We start from the raw sequence: 6,879 nt of genomic DNA, 5'->3' as shown, positions 1-6,879 counted from the left end.
GAGTACGATACAGCGATACGAAAGCCAACGGACAGCTGTTCCAGCAGGGGGCTCCCACAGCACACGTTGTAAGACATCGAGGGTGGGCCAACTACACTCGAGGTGCCCTTTAATAACGTCTGGTTTAGAAAAAAACAGTAGTGTTAGTTTAGCGTGGTCGACTGCTGGTGAGCGCCAGAATATTGAGAATTTTGAAATGAGTCCACAGTTTGTTGGCTTAAGCAAAGCCCATCAATGACATCTGCTCGTGTGGATCGTTACATTACAACACCGTGAAAGGAGGATCTCATCCAGCGGTCGATTGATCGTAGCTGATGGTGATGATATAGTCATTAATCGTATAAAGACAAAAGAGATACCAAGCGCAATATTAGCTTAAATGAACCGCACGCTCTTATCTAAAGACTGCTGCTGCTACGCCACAATGGAGGCGTAGACGACGTCGTGATCCTGGCTGGTTGGAGCTTCTCTGCGCGCGTCTGCGCCCACAATCACCGCGGCATATGTCACATCGCCATCGTCCACCTGCAAGACGGAGAAACACGTTCGGAATCAGTACAAACAAATCGACTCCATCCACTCCACTGCACTGTGCTGGAATGTCCACCAGTGGCTCAGGGCGATTGACAACAGCTGCGGACTAACTGGAAGCTCATTTCAGCAGGAAATAACTTAATTTTTTAGCATCCACATTTTTACCTTTCCATCTATAAAAAGTATCTAAATTAGGGCTCACCATGTACGCTTGTTTGCCCAGCAAGACTATGTGTACGTGTATCCTGCATTGTTCTCGCAATAGGGGGCGATGTTGCTGCCGTGTCTGTAATTTTCAGGTGATTTTCAGCATTGGGATGGCTGTTGAACTTCTTTTTAACCGTACGTAGCCAACCATGTTTGGCCAATACCAGTTACATTGTTGTTGTTGTTGTTGTTGTTTTTTACTTTGGGAGGAAACCATGCAGAACAGGGATTACATACAAATTCCTCGCAAAGTTGCACGAGTTGGGTATTGAACCTAAAGAGTGCTTGCTGAGGCACGAGTGTTACCACGACATCGCCCTGCCTCCCCGCTGATGTCTGGCATGTGTGCGTAGACGTCAAATCACTCAGATGTATACATGAATCATATCACATCCGTGGAGACAATTTCACATTATACCACAGAATAAATTAATTGCAATGTGGCCCACAGCTTAAACACCCTCCTTGTATGGCAACATCAATGGAAGAACTAGTGCAATGGTTCCTAACCTCTTTTGGTTCACCGTCAAAACATATGTTCATGGGCCAGCGAATGTGGTGCTTTGTGGAGAAGTAAAACAACGCAATAATTCCGCAGACCACAGCTACCATGCACTTGCAAACCACCGGGGGTCTGCATGCGACAGACGGGAAACCACAGGCGCTGAGCAGCGCTTCGCAACTGGCGTGCCGCGGCACACTGTAGTCTGCCGCGGCAAGGCCCCGTGGCATTCCACAAGCGAGGCCAGACGAACTCCCCTCCGTGCCGTTCAGTGGCCCCCCCACCCCCCATCTAATTCCTCTCTGCAGTAACGGCGCACGGCCGCCAGCCCCCCCCCTCCACTTCTGCATTGCCACCCACACGCCCGGACATCGCGAGAACCGAGCAAGCTCAAATGTGTGCCGTGGGATAAAAAAACAAGGTTGAGAAATCAGTGGCCTAAATGATTTTGAGAAATAAAACGACTACGTGATGAGTCAAGTCTCTTTGTTTTGGTACAAACTCTTAATGAGTTTAACACGTGGCAGGCTCTCGCGACCAATATCATCCATAACACAGGGTTTTTGTTGTTTAGATCGTCGCGTAAATATAATTACTGGCGACACGTCGTGCTCAGATTGTAAATGTCGTGGCTTGGCTCTCCAACACACGGGTGTGCTGTACTAGTATATTACACTATACACTACACTATACACTAGTGCTCTACTAGTATATTACACTATACACTACACTATACACTAGTGCTGTACTAGTGACGAATTGGCACGTTCTGTTTATGTGACGAACCTTACTAGTTGGCTGTGTCGGGTGGTGGCGGGTTTAACAACACATTTATATATTTACGCCAACTAACTCAAAAAAACCTCTATGATGGATGTTATTGGTCGCGAAAGCCTACTACGTGTTAAACTGAGGGCAACGTGGTTATATCAGGTGAGAACCGTGGTCACGAGAACACCCGGTTTGTGGCATTTTTGACATAAACTTTTTTTGTTTAATGCTACAACATTGAGCTACAGGAAATGGTATATTTGAAGTCGAAGCCATACGGATATTTCAGCAATTATGCACATGTCGTTTGGATAATTATGCCATCATACATTTTTAAATTGCAGTCGCTTAACTTTTCAGAATTATTTTCATAGTTATAAAGGAGGAGAATGTGATACATTTGGCATTTATTATAGCTTTAGAGGTACTACTGCATTCGACACTTCTGAATCGCGACCTTCCCCATCGCGGTTTAGATATACCGCGGGGTCGGCATAAGAAATTAAATGGGAATTTTTTGTGAGTTTGTGAAAGCCGCAGACGACACGGGAAGACCAGCAGACGACACACACACAGGTTAGTAACTCATAAATGCATAAAATATATGTACAGTACTGTATAACATTAATGTATTTTATATTTTAATACCATATATATACACTTTTTTAAAGTAATAATGTGTAAATACGGAAGTAATAAAATAATAAAAATAAAACAAATAAAATAATTCTCACGACGTTTCGGCCGTCCTCAGGTGAAGACCAGGTCTGACGGGGAGACAGTCTCCCAGGTCTGTCGGGGAGACTGTCTCCCCGACAGACCTGGTCTTCACCTGAGGACGGCTGCTTGCGTTGTGGCCGAAACGTCGTGAGAATTATTTTATTTGATTTATTTTTATTATTTTATTGCTTCCCTTCTACGTGACTTTACCGAAAGAACCAAGAAGATGAATCCCTGCAGTCACGAAAGCTTTAAATCGAAATGTGTAAATAGTTTGCGAAAGGAACTGCGGTTCTCCGCGCTGGCTTGGAGGACGCCAGCGTGTTGACAGCAGCCTGTCACGTGATATCTCACAGTGATGTCTCGCAGTGATCTTTGTATCTCGCGTTTCTCGTTTCTTTTTGTGCCGTTTTAGTGCCCTAAACTACTAAAAAATTACGCGGTTTTTCCAGATCGCGGGGGGCCTGCGCCCCCCAAACCCCCGCGATGTGGACGGTCGACTGTACTTACTTTCAAATGTGTTTTCGTATTATTTTTCAATGCCTTTTTGGGGGATGTGGTTCCAGTATGTCAACACTTGACAATTTGTTTCATTTCATTTACTTACATTTGGACTTGAGCTCTCACATTGCCCTGCGCCAGACTTGTCTGGAAATTAAACCACAATGTTATTTATTGTGCACAATTTAACAGTTAAACATATACATGTATATTGCAGTTCTGTATGTGTCTTCATTCAATGTAAGTTAACGATTTTAGACTCAACGTTTTCATTCTAAATGCCTCTAGAGTTGTTTCATGGAAGTTGAAGTCATTATCTATTATTGGTTTTTCATGATGACATTTCTGCTTATAGGTATACTGTTTAACACTTGATCATATTCACAGCAATTATTTCCTTTCTCAGTGTCCCATGTTTCTGAACCGTAGGTCGTAGCAGGTAGGTAATTTCGGCAATGTTTGTAAACATTATGTTTGAGGTCCATTGATATATTGCTTTTCAGGTTCAATTTTCAATCAATGCATTTCGCTTGCTAAGGCGTACAAATGAAAACCATGGTCACTGTCAAAGAATAGGAAAACAGCTAGAGTTGATGCTCATGATAACAATTTAACTGAATATCAATATCACAGTGGGCTCTACAGTACAGTACTTATTATGCAGGGTGGCTGAAGACTGCAGAAACGGCCATGGTATAAATGCACCCATTTGGAGCAAGGCCAGTTGTGCTTATTTTTAAAGTGCTGGGTTTGTATCAGAATTTTCCCATTGACTTCCACCTACCAGAACAAGCACGTGTGTTGCTTAAATCAGAACTCTGATGACTCAAACTAAAGCAGAAGTACATCTCACATATATCACAATCATTCGATGAATCATAAAGGTTACACTAACCAGCACTCGTGTTTTCGTATATGTGTTCTTTCGTCAGCTCTTGATTCACTTCCCCGTTGCTCTTCCTGAAATGTATGAATCGTGTAAATCCATCTTGTTCTCTGTAAATAACTCGTTCAACATGTACATTCTAATTGCGGTACACGATGAATAGAGCCTCAATGTCGCTGCACTTATCTCCCCCCATAAGTGGAAGATTAAAAGCAGCCCCCCCCCACCCTCTGTGCACAGACGATTGACCACCTCGCCGATGAATGTGCCTCCCGCTCATTCGGAGGAGGGAGAAGCCATCCGCAGCCTCACGCCAGAGGGCCTGGACTGGCTAGAGAACTGTGACATGAACCTTTGACAATAAGTCTGCTATACTGCAGCAACCCACACCACAGATAAAGAGAACAGTTGAGCGCTTCCATTCACTGTCATTCCACGTGATATAGCAGAGACAGCCTGATGCATTCTCAAGGTTTTATTTTGAACATTGTCATAAAATATAGCCAAATATAGCCACCGCGGCACCACTGCCCACGATGTACACACACCGTGTATTTTAATCACGGCCATTTGAATCGCTGTAATCAAACGTATTCGACAGTAAAATTGCATTGATAGTAAAAGTTGACAAATTGATATACAGATGGATAAAGATGAAGCACTGCATGAATCCAATACAAAACCTACTATCCCTTTAAATCCATAGTATTATAGAACGTTACATATCTGGCTCGGTGGGGACTGAGGTAGAGGTGGATATGTGGATGGGTCAGATATGCGGTACTCGATAGGTAATGACGGTTACATCATGCAATGTCACTGCTTTGGCTGTGAGTGGTTCATTGACAGGGGCGGATATCCGACATTTTGTACTTTGTAGTTTTTCTTTTCCAAACTTGTGCAATGCAGTCTTGCCAAGTTCAAATTGATTTTGTTTAGGGTCCGATGAAGGAAGTTCAACATACAGTACATACATGAAGAAGTTAAGAGACATGGGTCACCAAACTCAAGAACGCGAAACAAATCCATTAAGAAAGCAAAATAAATAAAATTAAAAACAAATCAAGTGAATAGAAATTAGAACAAAAAAATACCAGTTTCAAATGAGAAATCGAAAATATTGCACAAACACGTCTGAAGGTTAAATAATACATTCCCTGAAGTGCACATCAACTCAGGCCTATTATATTTAGACGGATACTATTACAATTAATAACTAAGTTGCTGAAACATTAACTTTAGATAAAGCGTCATTATTTCGATTTAAAGCTTTCGTGACTGCAGGGATTCATGTTCTTGGTTCTTTCGGTAAAGTCACGTAGAAGGGAAGTAATAAAATAATAAAACATAATTAAATAATTCTCACGACGTTTCAGCCACAACGCAAGCAGCCGTCCTCAGGTGAAGAATGAGGACGGCTGCTTGCGTTGTGGCCGAAACGTCGTGAGAATTATTTTATTATGTTTTATTTTTATTATTTTATTACTTCCCTTCTACGTGACTTTACCGAAAGAACCAAGAAGAAGGGTCATTATTGTCATAGTAATCCAAGGGCGGTACTAACCTTTGTATTCGCCAGCGCCAGAACGTGATGAGTGCGGAGAGTGCGCACAGAAAGACGATCGCTGCGCTTGCTCCGATGAAAATTGCGCTCGCATTTGTCGGAGCTGGCTCCACGTCGTGAGATGTGCTGTCTTCCCCATGCTGGTTGATCGCTCGGCAGGTGTAGCCTCCGGGGGGCAGCTCCCCACAAATTATCAGCCTGCTGCTGTAACGATTCGGTCCAGAACCTGCATCATCCGCCACCTCGGCGTCTAATGGGCGTGCGACTTCAGGCGGCACATCCCACGTGATGTTCGGTTTTGGTTTTCCCTCCACCGTGCACCAGAAGATGGACGAATTGACAGGATCGGTGACGTCCACTTTTGTCAAATTCCAAACTTGAGGAATGGCTGAATCAGAAAATAAATCAACTTAAAAGCATGCATATTATGAACTAGCATTTTGCCCGTCCAATGACGGGTGTATAATGTATTGCAGTAATTCTGAAACTTGAAAGCGAACAGCAGACTGCGACGTGATATATTCCTTGCATCCATTCGTGTGCAATTAGTAAGGGCGCGGTGACACAGACCTATTTCATGTGAAGGTTATAATCCCTTGTTCATCATTAGTAAGGCCGCGGTGGCACAGACCTATTTCATGTGAAGGTGATAATCCCTTGTTCATCACGACGTCCTTTTTACTTCGATGTCTCAACAGCGTGACGGAGACCACGTGACGTGAGGGTTCTGCCTTTGTAGTGAGGGTTGTGAGTTGACGCCAAGGAGGGGGGGAGGAGGCGCTTCGCCCCCCACCCCCCACGTGGAGTGACGTCACCCGCTAATTATTATTAATGAGGGGGGGTTCTCCATGCGGAGTGACGTCACCCGCTCATGATTATTAATCAGGGGCGGGTCCATGTGGAGGACGTAACCTGTTCATGATTATTAATGAGGGGGGCTGCTCAACGTGGAGTGACGTCACGCGCGTTACACACTGACAATCTTGGGTAAATATAGTAGTACATTTCTGATAATTAAGCATGTAATGAAAATTTTACTTCAATTCATACAATCACAAAAGCATAAAACCGTGCAAATACTAACTTATTTAATAGGTACGCAAATGTTATCTTTTGGCTAATGCAGCAAATGAGATTTCACAGTTCAGACAGTAATAAGAAGAGAAAAGAAGTCAATGCTGCCATCGAATCGTG

The 6,879-nt window shown here is 43.5% G+C and overlaps 1 long non-coding RNA gene across 1 annotated transcript; it reads right to left on the bottom strand.

Annotated features, from left to right (window-relative positions):
• Positions 1 to 379: 379 nt before the first annotated feature.
• Positions 380 to 6,013, bottom strand: LOC144941919 (uncharacterized). The gene is made up of 4 exons (XR_013639292.1): positions 5,686 to 6,013; positions 4,131 to 4,195; positions 3,342 to 3,382; positions 380 to 525 (listed from the first exon to the last, which is right to left on the bottom strand). It is a non-coding gene; the product is annotated as an uncharacterized LOC144941919 (long non-coding RNA).
• Positions 6,014 to 6,879: the final 866 nt, after the last annotated feature.

This window comes from Lampetra fluviatilis, chromosome 25, assembly GCF_964198595.1.
Source record: "Lampetra fluviatilis chromosome 25, kcLamFluv1.1, whole genome shotgun sequence".
Classification (NCBI taxonomy): Eukaryota; Metazoa; Chordata; class Hyperoartia; order Petromyzontiformes; family Petromyzontidae; genus Lampetra; species Lampetra fluviatilis.
This window is presented reverse-complemented; position numbering and strand designations above follow the sequence as displayed.